Below are 17,514 nucleotides of genomic sequence, written 5' to 3' on the forward strand. Positions count from 1 at the left end.
AAAAAAAAAAAAGAAAGTTTCCCTTAGATAAGCCTGTGATCTGGAACTCTAAAATGCATGAAGAAATCTAATGTTAAGGAAGAGCCAAAAAAAATAAACCTTAGAACAGGAGTTATTTTCTAATGATGTAAATGTTATGAAATAGACAAATGTTTTAAAATAAGCATGGTTGGGATACTCAAAGGTGTGAGGACCTAACATCCATAAAAAGAACAAGAAAATATTACACAAAAATTTACATACATAAAAGAAGGTGGGTGTAAAAAAGAATTAAATTGAAATATGGGAAACAAAAATATAATAAAAATAAAATTAATAGGATAAACTCTAAACAGAACACCACTGAAAAGATTAATCCTGACTGATAGCACTGAACACTTCACCTACCACATAGTAAAAAGATAAAAGAGATACATGCAAGAGCAGTTAATATTCCCACAAGATCTATTGAGTTCTTTTACACTTAAACTTCACTAATCTCTTTGAAAACATGTCCTAGCATACAGACAATACAGACAATGGCATGAAAAGAATATTTGATATTAGCTGAGAATTTTCTGACATTGAAGAGAGACAAAAGTGTTCAAATCAGTAATGCACTTTGAGTACCAAGCAGAAGAGTAACAATAAAATAATAATAACAGAGACTTCCCTGGTGGCGCAGTGGTTAAGAATCCGCCTGCCAATGCAGGGGACACGGGTTTGAGCCCTGGTCCAGGAAGATCCCACATGCCGTGGAGCAACTAAGCCCGTGTGCCTCAACTACTGAGCCTCTGCGCTCTAGAGCCCGTGAGCCACAACTACTGAGCCCACATGCCACAACTACTGAAGCCCATGCACCTAGAGCCCGTGCTCTGCAAGAAGAGAAGCCACCGCAATGAGAAGCCCAGGCACTGCAATGAAGAGTAGCCCCCGCTCTCCGCAACTAGAGAAAGCCCACGTGCAGTAACGAAGACCCAACACAGCCAAAAATAAATTAATTAAAAATAAATAAATGAATAAATGTTTAAAAAAATAATAATAATAGATCCACAGGTAGATACATAATAGAGAAATTTCAAGAAATCAAGGATAAAAGAAAAAAATTTAAAAGCTAGAATAAAGAAAAATCAGTTTATCTAAATGGTAATGGCAATTTGACAGACAGTGTATTTCTCATTATCAACAAGAAAGGACAGAGAAAATGGAATAATAGCCTCAAAGTTCTGAGAGGAAAAACAATTACTATATGAACCCAGAGTTCTATACCCAGCAAATTGTAATTCAAAAGTAAGGGCAAAATGAAGACCTTTTTAGAAATAAAAAGACTAAATGATGTTGCCATAAACAAACCTTATAATATTGACTTTGGTTAGAAGGAAGACCCTAAATAAATGCCATTTTTTTCTTACTGCAAGTAAATTTCAGTAAGATATTTACAGGGAGATTAGATAAGTCTCAAAACTTTCCCCAGACTCTTTATAATCCCCTCTTAACCTTTTCCTTCCTGGGGTGGGGGGAGGGTTGGGGGGGCAGGGAATACTCCATGTTGTCCAGTCTGTTCAGGATCTATGCCTTGCTGTGGTTGGCTTAGTGGGGACAGGACCCCTGACTGATGTACCCTCACCCCAGAAGCAGAATCTAGATATTTCTCATTCTAACCAGTTTCTTCTCAGTTTACACCACTGCCTCTTTTTCTGTCTGTTCACTGCTCTTTAAATGTCTGTTTTTCAGGGTTGTATTCGTGCCCTATTTCTCTCATTGAATATTTTGTCCCAACGTGAACTTTTGAATCACCTGGAGAACTTGTTAAAATATAGATTCTTTAATCTAGCCCCACATACACTGAATCGCAATGAAAGAGAGTGAACCTTATACCTGCATTTTTAGCAATCAACTCAGATAATTCTAATGCATACTAGAGTTTAAGAACCACCACTTTTATAAACTTTCTGTAAGCATTATCATGTATAGCTTTGCTTTTGACTCATAACAATTCACCAGTAAGTCACAAAATTTATGTCAGAATCAAAGCCATGTTCTAAGTTCCACCTGCTAACTGGCCATTTCAATATAAATGTCCTATATTTACCTCTCTTCTAACCCCTTTATTTCCTGAGCTAAGAATGTGAATTACCTTAAACTCCTCTGTTCCCACCTACATTTGTTCCCATGTTTTCTGTCAATCCCCAACCCATTTATCCTGAGCTCCAACCATTGCTTTACTGGTTCCCGGACATGCCAGTCTGAGAGTTCACATGGAAGACTTCACATCCAGGAATATTCTTTTCAAAAGTAATCTTTTCCTTGAAGTCTTTTCTCATTCCCCAGTCAAGCCCCCACCTCCATGTTTCCACACCAAGGTCTCAATCACAGCACTTTCTATATGATCTGGAAACTACTTGCTTGCACCTGTCTTCCCCACCAGTCAGGGAGCACTTGCAGGAAAGGTTTGATCAGGGCTCACTTGTTTTTATATCTCAAGGTTGAGTACAGAACCTAGCTTGGAGTAGTACTTAACACCTGTTTTTTAAGTAAGGGTATAAACACATGAGCAAACTGATAGATACCTGACTAAGGTGCATTGAATCTACAAATTCCAAATCAGCATATGTATTTTCTTAAAGGATAGCGTACGTTTCATGTGGATAAGATTCCCAGAAAACTCGTATCTTCCATTCTGCAGGAAATTCACATAGTAATGAACAAATTGGTGACCCTCAAAGAAGAAACTCCAAGTAAAACCTTTTATTGCTTTTTCAGATTCCTTTTTCAATATGAAGCAACGAACATCAACACAATATAGTGTTTTCCTTGTCCTCTTAAGAAGAAGTTTGTGGACATGGGTAGACCTCTTCCTGGTTACTCCCCCTACTCCCCAGTGTAACTGCTCTAATCTCTGAATTGATCTGATGCCCTTTGATTTTAAGAGCCATTGATATTCACAAGTGTTGGACAAAGAAATAGTGAAAATATACAATGCAAAGCTTTCCTCTCCCTGAATCATTTCCCAACACCGCTGGATTCTTAAAGTAAAAACAAGGACTGGTCGTGCTTGAAGACTCTTTAAAGTTTTACTGATCTCATGTTGCTCCATAGGTTATCATAAGAACTAGGACCATAGCTATATAAAGACAGACATTCTGACCAACATTTCTATAGGAAATTGAAAAAAGTAAAACTGCCAAAGGAACATTTTAAACTCCTGATCTAATTTCAAATCCCTTACAATATTAAAATAATCCACAAATGATGGGTGAGCAGAGAGCATTTGACACTATGACCTTGCCTCTTATGTCTTCGTGACACTTTTTGTGCCTTGTGACATAGATCCATAAGTCTTGAGGATTCAGATATTTCTTGCTGTCTGGCTACACTGGGGACCATTTCAGATATTCAGATAAATATCAAATTTATAAACTAGGCAAAATATGAAGCCCAAATATCATAAAACAAATAAAGATTGAGAGTTATTTGCTATATGGTTCTGACAGTGACTAGGACTTTGGGAGATCACTTGACAATAAATATTAACTAGAATAGCTTGTACTTCAGATGCCTGCCAGTGGAGAGAGGAATCCAGAATCACCCTCCAAGTCCAAGAGAAGTTCCCACATTTTAAAAATTATGGTATTGATTTACTTCTCTCCCTTACTGCTAGATGCTATTTACATTGACATAGGCCAAATCTCCCCACACCAGTCATCTCAATGGACTGTTCTGGGATTCAAGAACAACTCTTGCATGTTACCTTTTAGAAAACAGCAAAGAAGTAAAAAAAAAAATATATATATATACATATATATATATATACACACACACACACACACACATATATATAGTATATTGAATATGTAGCAACAGTGTGTGACTGTTTATTCATCTTCTTGATGAATACCTTGAAAATCCCACGTACACATGTACCAAGATCACTTTTACAAGATATACATCACAACCAATTAAACTACCCTGACATCCTATGTTCTTCTCAATGCAACATGACTAAAAATTGATTGATCATCTCGTGTCTATATAATAATCACTCCCTAGTGTATGCATAGAAGGGTTCATTAGTGTCAGATCAAAATTCAAAGGCCACCATTGCTGATAAAAACAAGCAGAATTAACTGCCCTCCAGGCCAGTGCCTTGAGAGCCAGGAATATCACTCAAGAGACAGGTTCACAGGGTCTCACCAAGTTAAAAGCAAGGCTGGATACAGCGTAAAAACAGAAAGATTTTCACAAACTAAGGTTCTGAAGGTCATGATTTGAATGAATAAGGAGAGGATGGTAAAGTCTCTTTGGGACTGGTCATGGCACCGGTTTACATCACAAAAGTGTGGGCCCAGAGATCATACATTTACATTAGCAGAGATAATCATTTTCCACTTGCATGGCAGACTACAAGCTCATGGGCCCGGACTTTGTTTCAATTGGTTCTGCACACCAACACCATACCCCTTGTGTCATGCTGGGCGCGTAATGACTGTAAAAAATAATTTTTGAGTAAATGAATGCATGCACATAGGTTATGCAGATGCCACAGCTTTGTATCATCCTCAGAAATATTTGCCTCCATGAATGATTATTTCCAAGTTGAGCACAGTGCTACGCTTTTCCATGTCAACGCTTTCTCTCCAGGAGATTTTCTACTTCGTTATGGGTCTTTGCATGGTTTATAACTGATTCTTTGTCTTCACTTTATTTTCACACTGTGTTCTCTCTGGACCCATATATAAATACAGTACAAAAAGGCCTTTTAAATGAAAATGATGTCAAACACTGAGAGAGTGTCCCCTGAGGACATACATTCTAGTCCACTGGATTAAGGCTAGAATTTCACTCTGTTTTTATCTCTTTGTCTCAATTCTCATCTTGTTTCTGTTTTTAGTCAAGGATGTTAAGGCTTCTTCATCTTTCTCTCACGTGTTCATATAGCAAACTAAATTAAATACCCACTATTAATCCTTTTCTCTCAGCAGTTTGTCTATCGAAGAGCTGCTTAAGCAATCCAATAAATACTTTTAGGGTGCAGGGCTAAGTACAGGTCTGACTGATGCTCTTTGGCTTAATAAGCACTTCTGATACATCAATAATTCTTATCTAGGTCTCTAATAATCATATCATCCCTGCATATGATAAGAAGTTAAGATTCCTCCCTCTTTTGAATGTGTCATCTCTCATCCTAAAGAAGCATGGGTGTGTGGGGAGTAAACCACAGTGTGGCATAAAGGAACAGTGAAAAATGGGGGATGATGTCAGAAGGAGAAATACAATCAAGAGCCAGGTGGAATATCAAGGTGTCAGTTGGAAGAGGCTATTCAGAGGGCAGAACAGGTGAGGCCTGACAGCAACAAAAGCATCAGAGAATCCAGACAAGAGCGGCTACTTGAATTCCTTGCACGGGTGAGCGTGCGAGCGGCTGGGAGTTGGATAAAGGCGGTCATTCTCAGAGAACTGCCTGAACCCCTGAGGCAGAGCTGTGGACTCATCTCATATTGTGATTGTAGCCCAACCAAGGAAAAGTGAGGGTGGACAAAGAACCAAACTATGGAGGGCACTGTCCCGAGCTGTATTATGAATGGTGCTTTTGATAAACATATTTAAATCCATGGTAATGTCTTGGAAACTGCTTTTACTGGTCCCAAATGTATGGCAGGTAGAAAAAGCCCTGAACTACTAATAGGGAGACAGATTCCAGGACTGCCTCTCCTACTCACTTAAGACTTTTGATGCAAATGTTAAATTCACTTCAAATAACAAGACAATTAATGAACGCTATGCATAACGAATAGCAGTAGGTAATGTGGCAGATACAAAGATGATTAAGTTCCTATCTTCTAAGGGCTCAGAAATAAAGTGAGGGAAACATTCACCCCCAAGTGATAATGAGGCACAGTGTGACAAGAACTGCAATGGTATAAAGCACAGAGAGAAAGAACTCGGATAGAAAACAAGTTAATTCAGATGGAAAACATCTGACATCTAAAAAACTTTATGCTGGAAGAAGAATTTGAGCAGAGTTTTGAAAGACGGAACATATGTTGCTGGGCAGGTATGAGACAGAAGTGTACTTTAAGCAAAAGAAACTGCACAAGCTAAGTTACTGGGCAAGAGATTCACTGTGACCTAAGCTCTGGCTTTGAGGCAGAAGAGGGCACAACATTGTGGAGATAAGACAGTGCAGGGAATGGGGGAAGACTGTTGAATGATTTGGATTTCAAGCTGAGGAAGATGATCTACACTGTAAGTGACGAGAAAACCTTCACAAGTTTGTGAATATGACGAATATTATAAACAAAAACTGTGAATGCATTGGAAAGTGACAAGCTATAGCAATCTAGACACGCTATGGTGTCTGACCAAGGCAGGTGCAATGAGCCTAGGAAGAAAGGGATCGTTACTCATGATGCTAAAAAGGATGAATCAACAGGATCTGGAAAAGAAAAAAAAAAATCAGAAAAGAGAAAAAGGAACTTTTTGGACCAGTTATTAAGTCTGTGGCTTTTAAATCACCTTTGGAGGGTTAGGTTCCATCTCTAGTCTCATGAGTCAGGTTGGCTTGAAGAAGAGGCTGAGGGGCGGGCTTCCTGCTGGAGTGCAGAATGCAGTCAGCAGGTAGTGGGTCCCTTTAATGCTCTCAGATATTGTTATCTGCCTCTTTCCAGATCTCACCCACCCCTGAGCCATGGAGGTCCCACCTCAATACCCTGGGTGCTGCAGTAGTGAAATGGGTTTCTCCAGCAGCATGGCACACAGCTGGGGAAGCAGGGCACCCTCTCACCCCCTCACCAACTTCTCTTTCCTCCCCCCCAGGAGAGGTCAAGGTGGGCAAGTTCAGTCACGCTGTGCCACCTTGAGGGAGGGGCGGTGCTGTCAAAATTCCACTTACCTTGTCTAATGCGTCCAAACTGGTTACTTTTTTTTTTTTGCTGCAACGAAGTGCTGGAATCTCTTTTCAGGAAACCAGGGCTTCTACGATGCTCTCTCGTCGTCCATAAGTCAGTGCCCTCCAGGTATTCCGGGACCACAGCCAAGAAGGGCTGAAGTGGGTTCACAAGGCTCCTGCTGGTTCCACAGCCTCTGTCAAGGTCTGTCTGCCTGTTACCCGATTCCCCCCCCCCACCGCCCCCGCCGAGTCTATGGCCGTATGGTCTGCATCTCACAGCTCCCACAGAGGCACTTTTGTTCGTAGATGGATGTCGTTTTAGTTGCTAAAAGGGGGGAGGGGGGCAAAAAGCTGGACGTTTTACACCACCATCGCTGCTGACGTCACTCCACAGTTCCTGTTTTAAATTTTTTATTGGGGCTTGACCTTTCTTTGACCTCAAATAAGTACTGTGAAAAGATTTCGATCTAAAACGGACGGAACCGGAGAACCTCACGCATGCGCCCTCAAAAGAATGGAACTTAACTGAGACTGGCTTTCTGGAAATGACTGATTTACCCAAGACCGAGACTTATGTCCTGACCAATGAACATCCGCCGTGAATCTCTCCCCATCCTCAAGCCAATGAACTTACAGCTTACTGGCTGGACTTCCTGCTCTTTGTGCTCCTTCGCGATAAATACAGCCCATCCTGAACTCTTCACGGACTGGCCCTGTAACTTGCAACATTGTGTCTTCTGGAGTTCTGGTTCCTCTGCTCTTTCCGAGTGAACTCAAGTTCAGGTAATTGGAGCTTGCTTCAGTTTACCTCTTTATTTAGGTTGACAGTACCTTATATTCCCTTAAACAAGTTAATTTTTAAGTAGTGGTCGTGTGACAAAAGTAAAAGCAGATCTCCGGAGTTTTGTAGGAAAGGCTAGGAAAAAAGGAATGTTCCTTTTAGACATTAATCATGATTTTATTTTCTGTATTTTATGATGTTTCGATATCTTAAAAATCTTGCTGGCTGGAGAGTGACTCCCCCTCCCAGGGTTAGCCCTTTCTTGGAGATAGCAAAGCGCTCTAGCCAGGAGAATATCTTTTATATACAAACCAGCCAGCCCTGAGTCTGTAGCCCGAAACACCTCCTTATCTGACTCCCACTGACAAGCCGGTATTTCCTCTGCCTCATCCTAGGGCCAAGTACAGATAGCTAGAGACCACCCTATAGCCCAGATGCTGCCATAATTACTCAAAGTAGCCAATTCTAAACAACTTTCTCTGCTTTCTCTCACTTTTCCTTCAGAAACCCCATTAAAGGCTCTGGCCTCGAGTTTCCTCTTGCTCCTGTCTTTGCCACCCGACCGAAACCTGGAGCTTCCTCTTTGGCCCTGCACGGCATGCAGTGACTCCCCTCTGGAATCTGTGAGTTTTATAAACTTTTTCCTTTCAAGCCTGGTTCTCATTTCCTCCTGTGGCCACACTCACTTTTCCGTACCATAGCCAACATTTACGTTCTTAGAATGCTTTACCCATCTACTTGAAGCTGAAAGGATGGAACAGGTGTACTGAAATGCCCCATGAAGGAAGAAACTGGAACTGCTGGGCAGTCGCGTGTAACCTTGAAATGGAGCTTACACGGAGCAAGAGATGAAAAGAGATTCAGTCTTAATGACTTTGTTTTTATTCTAAATCTAACCGTGGTTGAAGCTGCTTCTTGAGTTTTCAGTAATGTGAGCGAAAAATTCACTTTGTTATTTAATCCAGTCTGAGTTGGGTCTGTTGCCAATTGCACCACAAACAAACCCAGCTGAGGGAGTGCTGAATGTGATGGATCCTACATTATTCAATTAGCTAAGCAGAAGTTAGGTGGAAGCCATTAGGAACTGATATTTTGCTTTGGTATTTGGTACTTTTAAAAACTAATAGTAAGATAGTAGGTTAACGTGTTACTTGTTTTATTTGGCACTAAAACCATGCCAGTGAGGCTGCAGCATCTGGGGTTTGGAAGTAAAAATTCAGGATACACCTTGGAAAATGTTGCGTAGGTTTTTTTTTTTAAATCAGTTTCATGTGGAATGTACAGTGAACATTCAAGCTATAAATATATGCATACATATATATCTCAATGTAAAACTTTAGTTCTCACTTGTTGTTTGAGCCCAAGCCTGCCAGATATATTCTCCTGGATATATCTCTCCAAAAATGATGTGAACAAACTCTAGATGAACAGAAACAAAATCATTATCTACTTCTCTGTTTCCAGTCTTTATTAATGGTACCAGCACTTTACAACTAACCTGGCTCAGAAATGTAGAGACAGGTTTGACTGATGCCTCATATTGCCTCGAATGGCCTATAAGATGAAATCTCTATCTTTATTTGCTGTCTTTTTCTTGCATTGATAATATCCTCATGTCGTAGCCATATTAAAATTCCCTAATGCACAATTGCTTTAATTGCTCTCCTGTTCAAACATCTTTTGATATCTCCCCACAGCCAATAACACCAAAAAATCAAATATGTACATTGTAGTCTGCCAGTTGAGCTTTTGCATAATATGACCATATTTGAACTGAATTGTCTCCTACTACTCTTCCATGCATACCCCCGAAGAGAACTATTCACGGTTTGACAAAATCACCCCAGACTTTTCCTGCTTCTGTGTACACTGTTCCTTCTGTCTCAAATGTGTCCCCTTTCATCAGTCTTTTATCCTTCAATGTCTAATTCATGTTTTATCTCCACTAGGAACCCTGTTCCATTTCTGTCTCAACTTTTTTTTTTTCTTAAAGAATCTGAGAGGGGAACAGCATTGATTTGTTTTTCTTTTTAATTAATTAATTAATTTATTTATTTTTTGGCTGCATTGGGTCTTCGTTGCTGTGCACGGGCTTTCTCTAGTTGCGGCGAGTGGGGGCTACTCTTCCTTGCGGTGCTTCTCATTGCAGTGGCTTCTCTTTGTTGTGGAGCACAGGCTCTAGGCACGCAGGCTCAGTAGTTGTGGCTTGCAGGCTGTAGAGCACAGGCTCAGTAGTTGTGGCACACGGGCTTAGTTGCTCCGCGGCATGTGGGATCTTCCCGGACCAGGGCTCGAACCCATGTCCCCTGCATTGGCAGGCGGATTCTTAACCACTGTGCCACCGGGGAAGTCCCTCTGTCTCAACTATTAATGGCAATTTGTACCTCTCCCAATGTTGGTTGTCACATTCTGATTTGTAATTAATGTTATTTTTTATTTTACTCCCCCAAACTATAAATACCTATAGGATAAGAACTATAGGAGCTATGTCTTTAAATATGCTTCCCAACTCCAAATTAATGCTTTAGAATTTTAACGAGTTGTTTCCATAATATTTTATAGGCATATTTAAATAATGTAGGCTCTTGACAATTTCAAAAATAAGTTAGGACTATAGCATACTCAGTTTAATGTGTGAGTGTGTGTGTGTTTATATGCGTATGTGTGTCATAAACTGATTCTGAATGTCAATTCAAAAAGTGAAGCTACATATAGTGTTTTGAACAATTGAAATATTACTGTATGTATTATTTCTGAGTGTATAGCAAATGCAGTGTCAAGAAGATAAAATGATTTGCAGCAAAGCTTCAAAATTAGAGTACTCAAACAAGGCTTCATTGCTGAGGTGAGCCTTGAAAAATCAGTAGGCTTTGGATAGGTAGAGCAGAAATTGGAGAAAAAGTAAGGGGAAAAAGGAAAGGCATGAGCAAAAGTACAGAAATGAAAATAAATGACGATGGTCATTTTGAAAAGGAATAGGAGGAGCCTTGTCTGCTGACAACAGAGACTAAATGTGAAGGAGGAGGCGTGGTAAATAATGCTGGATGAATAGCATGACGTCACGTTTTAGAGGGCTTTGAAAAATGGTAGAGAGATTTGGACTTGATGTAATAATAATTTGTTATGCTTGTAAAATGACTTATAGTTTACAGTGCACAATAGATTTTTTTCCATTTAAACTTTAATTTGTGACAGGCATTTTTGTTTGTTTGTTTGTTTTGGATTAACTTTTTTTTAATACTTTTTTTTTGCTTTTAAAAAAAGTTTTATTGAGATATTTTACATAGCATAGAATTTACCCATTTTAAGTGTACAACACAATGAATTTTAGTATATTTACAAAGTTATACAATCATCTACCAGAATCTAATTTTAGAACAACTCCATTACTCTAAAAAGAAGTTTGTGCCCATCTAATCACTCCCTATTCCCACCTCTAGCCCTAGGCAGCTACTAATTTTCTTTCTTTCTTTCTCTATATATTTTCCTTTTAGGATATTTCACATATGTATTATAGGTGAGGAACTAGAACCAGAGCAGTTAAGAACTGCTGAAAATCACGCAGCTAATAAAATGCAGGACACCTGACTTACTACTCAATGTTATTTTTGTGTCTGCACCATGTTATCTTCTGCATTTTTAGGGAACAGATAGAAATAACTGGTATTTTAGGAAATGTGTTCTCTCTATATTGGAGGTAACTCTATTGGAAATATCCAGTTTACAGTATAGAGGCTAAAGATATTTTCTATGTCTAAAACAAAATAGAGGTTAATGGGGCAGGAGAGTGAACACAAAGATGGTAGAAGTTGATGAATGAGATTTTCGTGGGGGGTATCATTTGGAAACAAGAAACAGTTTCTTGTGGTGGCTACTTCCGTGGTTATAGCAAAGCAACATTCCTCTGCATATCACAGTCAGAATGTGTAACTACGTTTCCTTTCTAGAATAGTGATTAATATCAAAAAGATAAACCCTATCCTGTTAAGAAAGCAGATATCAGCACTTAGGAGAGGAAGAAGGCATTCCATAAAATCTGTAAGTCAGATATCAGTGTGGCTTTGGTGTAGCATTGATAGAAAAAATAAAGGAAAATATTCCTAAAAGTTTATGAGACTTTTGCTGGGGTAAAATGTGTTCCTCTATATTGGAAAAGACAAATGAATTCTTCCATCAAACACTGAATCAAATGCAGGTAATGAGCAGTTGAAATATGAAGAGAGGGCAAAAGGGAGACAGGGTGCTCTGGGGAGCATAGATGAGTCAACTTTTTCACAGCAATAACATTGCTACCAGTGGCAATAAGCAGAATGTGTCAGAGGACTGAAATGGCAGCCTGATATTGACAGTCCCTATCAGAGAGTTATAGCAATAAAATGGATTAAATAAATAAAAGTAAACAAGATAAAAAGATATTTTAGTGCCTCTAGAATCAATGAGTGGGCTTGTTTGGTAACTTTTTTTTTTTGGTTTTTTACTTGTTAGTTTTTTAAAACTTTTAAAAATGAAAATACATGTCTAGAGAATAAAATAAATGAGTATTAAAATGATTATAGGGAATACAGAATTTAAAGTTACTCTTACAAGCCAATTTTTAAGGAAGAAAGAACGTAACAATAGGGGTGCACTGTGTGTTGTTTTCAGATCAATAACTTTATTTTCTAATTTCTTATTTAAAAGATGGGACTCGCATAAAATACCAGTAGCTGAAACTTTCTGAGGCTATTATCAAAAGTGACAGCAATAATAAAGTCACTTCTGATACATTTTAATAGAAGAAGAGTCACAGTTGGAAAAACTGTCAGGCAATTTTGAGATCCTGCTTTTTTTTTTTTTTTTTTTAATTATTTATTTATTATTTATTTATTATTTTAATTTTTGGCTGTGTTGGGGCTTCGTTTCTGTGTGAGGGCTTTCTCCAGTTGCGGCGAGTGGGGGCCACTCTTCATCGCGGTGCGCGGGCCTCTCACTATCGCGGCCTCTCTTGTTGAGGAGCAGAGGCTCCAGACGCTCAGGCTCAGTAGTTGTGGCTCATGGGCCCAGTTGCTCCGCGGCATGTGGGATCCTCCCAGACCAGGGCTCGAACCCGTGTCCCCTGCATTGGCAGGCAGATTCTCAACCACTGCGCCACCAGGGAAGCCCGAGATCCTGGTTTTTAAAGCATAATCCTTGACCTGAAATTCTATGAATTAACTACTTTTCAGCAGCTATGCACCAAGTTACTAAGCATTTAAAGCATATTGCACAATTTCACTGAAAATCAATCCAGTTTATCAGTAACCTTTCTTCATTGATTATTTTGACTGATAATGACTAGAAACAGTGTTAATATGTGATAGCATAAAGAAAGATAATTTTCATTATTTGATACAAACATGTCAAAAAGCATCAATAACTATAATCTCTGAATGAGTTCATGAACTTTTTCCCCCCCTGGATCCTGAAGTGTGTGCTAAGATAATCAATTCCATGATTACATCTTTTGTATCCTAGATGCCAGACGTTGGCAATTTAAAAGGCAGATCCTAAAATATGATGAATTACTGACCTCTGACATGGCATTTTCGTTGTCTCAAGATAAACAGTATCTAATAGGGATACTAAAAATTTGTTATTTAGAGGAATAATCTCTGATCCATCTTTCAGAAATCACTATCAGCATATAAGGAAAAATGGTAGGCTACAGTTTCTAACCTAATATAAAGTTTTTTTGATGAACTACATTTTGGGAGAAGATGAATACATTCAGAGTTACTGACATAAAACTAGTAATAGCTTACATCTCAGTAGTATAGATGTGGGGAACATTGCTGTGTGCACTCAGATACCACCTCAATGAAGGACTTAATGCTCCAACTGGTAAAAGTGCTGTAGAAAGAATGTCTTTGGCTGTTAGTCCCTTAAGGAATTGCCTCAACTGCAGAGAACGACCTCCTCTAAGGTTGCATCCCTTTCCAGATTGATCTACATCAAATATCAGGTCAATATAAGGGTGTAAATTCCTGGCCATATCAGCCCTACTCCAGACAACTCTAAAGGTATATTCTAGCAGCAGAGATCCTCATGAGGTTGGTCAAAGTTGTCTTTGGGACTGCGTTGCAGCCTAACTTCTTCCTTTATCTGGTCCTGCTTCCTTACCTTTACTTACACGTGTCTTGAGTCTAAAGGTACTCCTTACTATCTCCTGCACGGTAAACCCCATCTCAGTATCTGCTTTCCACAGGACTCAACTCACAGCAATTGTCATTAAAAAATAAACCTTATCTTCCTCAAGAATTAGCTAATTACCTTAATAACTCAAGCACAAATTGAAATACTTTTTTCTTTCTTCTATATGTGAGAAAAAATTTATGTGATTAAAAGTTTAAACCTGAGAGGACCTTCAAGATGGCGGAGGAGTAAGACATGGAGATCACCTTCCACCCCACAAATACATCAAAAATACATCTACATGTGAAACAATTCCTACAGAACACCTACTGAATGCTGACAGAAGACCTCAGACTTCCCAAAAGATATATATATTTTTTTCCTTTTTCTCTTTTTGTGAGTGTGTATGTGTATGCTTCTTTCTGTGATTTTGTGTGTATAGCTTTGCTTTTACCACCATTTGTCCTAGGGTTCTGTCTGTCCAGTTTTTTGTGTTTTTTTTTTTAGTGTAGTTTTTAGTGCTTGTTATCATTGGTGGATTTTTTTTTTTGGTTTGGTTGCTCTCTCCTTCTTTCTTTTTTTAATGACTTTAATTTTTTTATTTTTAATAATTTTTTTATTTTAATTATTTTATTTTTTATATTTTTTTGTTCTTTTTTCTCCCTTTTCTTCTGAACCATGTGGCTGACAGGGTCTTGGTGCTCCAGCTGGCTGTCAGGCCTGAGCCTCTGAGGTGGGAGAGCCAAGTTCAGGGCGTTGGACCACCAGAGACCTCCCGGCCCCATGTAATATCAATTGGCAGGAGCTCTCCCAGAGATCTCCATCTCAACACTAAAACCCAGCTCCAATTAACGACCAGCAAGATCCAGTGCTGGGCACCCCATGCCAAACAACTAGCAAGACAGGAACACAACCCCACCCATTAGCAGAGAGGCTGCCTAAAATCATAATAAGGCCACAGACATCCCAAAACACACCACCAGACATGGTCCTGCCCACCAGAAAGACAAGATCCAGCCTCATCCACCACAACACAGGCACCAGTCCCCTCCACCAGGGAGCCTACACAACCCACTGAACCAACCTTACCCACTGGGGGCAGACACAAAAACAACGGGAACTATGAACCTGCAGCCTGAGAAAAGGAGACCCCAAACACAGTAAGTTAAGCAAAATCAGAAGACAGAGAAATACGCAGCAGATGAAGGAGCAGAGTAAAAACCCACCAGAGCAAACAAATGAAGGGGAAATAGGCAGTCTACCTGAAAAGGAATTCAGAATAATGATAGTAAAAATGATTGAAAATCCTGGAAATAGAATGGAGAAAATACAAGAAACGTTTAACAAGGACCTAGAAGAACTAAAGAGCAAACAAACAATGAAGAACGACACAATAAATGAAATTAAAAATTCTCTAGAAGGAATTAATAGCAGAGTATCTGAGGCAGAAGAACAGATAAGTGACCTGGAAGATAAAATGGTGGAAGTAACTGCCACAGAGCAGAATAAAGAAAAAAGAATGAAAAGAATTGAGGACAGTCTCAGAAACCTCTAGGACAACGTTAAATGCACAACATTCGAATTATAGGGGTCCCAGAAGAAGAAGAGAAAAAGAAAGGAACTGAGAAAATATTTGAAGAGATTATAGTGAAAACTTCCCTAATGTGGGAAAGGAAATAGTCAAGTCCAGGAAGCACAGAGAGTCCCATACAGGATAAATCCAAGGAGAAACATACCAAGACACGTATTATTCAAACTATCAAAAATTAAATACAAAGAAAAAATATTAAAAGCATCAAGGGAAAAGCAACAAATAAACTACAAGGGAATCCCCATAAGGTTAACAGCTGAACTTTCAGCAGAAACTCTGCAAGCCAGAAGGGAGTGACAGGACATATTTAAAGTGATGAAAGGGAAAAACCTACAACCAAGATTACCCAGCAAGGATCTCATTCAGATTCGACAGAGAAATTAACACATTTCCAGACAAGCAAAAGCTAAGAGAATTCAGCACCACCAAACCAGCTCTGTAACAAATGTTAAAGGAACTTCATTAAGTGGGAAACACAAGAGAAGAAAAGGACCTACGAAAACAAACCCAAAACAATTAAGACAATGGTAATAGAAACATACATATAGATAATTACCTTAAATGTGAATGGATTAAATGCACCAGTCGAAAGACACAGGCTTGCTAAATGGATACAAAAGCAAGACCCGTATATATGCTGTCTACAAGAGACCCACTTCAGACCTAGGGACACATACAGACTGAAAGTGAGGGTATGGAAAAAGATATTCCATGCAAATGGAAATCAAAAGAAAGCTGGAGTAGCAATACTCATATCAGACAACATAGACTTTTAAAAGACTGTTACAGGAGACAAGGAAAGACATTACACAATGATCAAGGGATCAATCCAAGAAGAAGATATAACAATTGTAAGTATTTATGCACCCGACATAGGAGCTCCTCAGTACATAATGCAAATGCTAACAGCCATAAAAGGAGAAATTGACCGTAACACAATAATAATAGGGGACGTTAACACCCCACTTTCACCACTGGACAGATCATCTAAAATGAACATAAATAAGGAAACACAAGCTTTAAGTGGCACATTAAATAAGATGGACTTAATTGATATTTATAGGAAATTCCATCCAAAAACAACAGAATACACTTTCTTCTCAAGTGCTCATGAAACATCCTCTAGGATTATATCTTGGGTCACAAATCATGCGTCGGTGAATTTAAGAAAATTTAAATCGTATCAAGTATGTTTTCCAAACACAATGCTGTGAGACTGGATATCAATTATAGGAAAAAAAAACTGTAAAAAATGCAAACACATGGAGGCTAAACAATACAGTACTAAATAACCAAGAGATCACTGAAGAAATCAAAGAGGAAATTAAAAATACCTAGAAACAAATGACAATGAAAACACGATGACCTAAAACCTATGGGATGCAGCAAAAGCAGTTCTAAGAGGGAAGTTTATAGCAATACAGTCCTACCTCAAAAAACAAGAAACATCTGAAGTAAACAACCTAACCTTACACCTAAAGCAATTAGAGAAAGAAGAACAAAAAATACCCAGAGTTAGCAGAAGGAAAGAAATCATAAAAATCAGATCAGAAATAAATGAAAAAGAAATGAAGGAAACAATAGCAAAGATCAATAAAACTAAAAGCTGGTTCTTGAGAAGATAAACAAAATTGTTAAACCATTAGCCAGACTCATCAAGAAAAAAAAGGAAAAGACTCAAATCAACAGAATTTGAAATGAAAAAGAAGTAACAACTGACACTGCAGAAATACAAAGGATCATGAGAGATTACTACAAGCAACTATATGCCAATAAAATGGACAACCTGGAAGAAATGGACAAATTCTTAGAAAAGCACAACCTTCGAAGACTGAACCAGGAAGAAGTAGAAAATATAAACAGGCCAATCACAAGCACTGAAATTGAACCTATAATTAAAAATCTTCCAACAAACAAAAGCCCAGGACAAGATGGCTTCACAGGTTAATTGTATCAAACATTTAGAGAAGAGCTAACACCTATCCTTCTCAACCTCTTCCAAAATATAGCAGAGGGAGGAACACTCCCAAACTCATTCTACGAGGCCACCATCACCCTGATACCAAAACCAGACAAAGATGTCCCAAAGAAAGAAAACTACAGGCCAGTATCACTGATGAACAT

At 38.8% G+C, this 17,514-nt stretch overlaps 1 pseudogene across 1 annotated transcript in view; it reads left to right on the top strand.

Moving 5' to 3' along the window:
- LOC309621122 (melanoma-associated antigen B16 pseudogene) overlaps positions 1 to 17,514 on the top strand; it is a 416,880-nt pseudogene that overhangs the window by 363,758 nt on the left and 35,608 nt on the right. The window contains exon 6 of the transcript XR_014249875.1: positions 8,154 to 8,272. The product of XR_014249875.1 is annotated as a melanoma-associated antigen B16 pseudogene (transcript). The remainder of the gene's footprint in view (positions 1 to 8,153; positions 8,273 to 17,514) is intronic.

This window comes from Balaenoptera borealis (genome assembly GCF_965194805.1).
Source record: "Balaenoptera borealis genome assembly, chromosome: X".
Taxonomy (NCBI): Eukaryota; Metazoa; Chordata; class Mammalia; order Artiodactyla; family Balaenopteridae; genus Balaenoptera; species Balaenoptera borealis.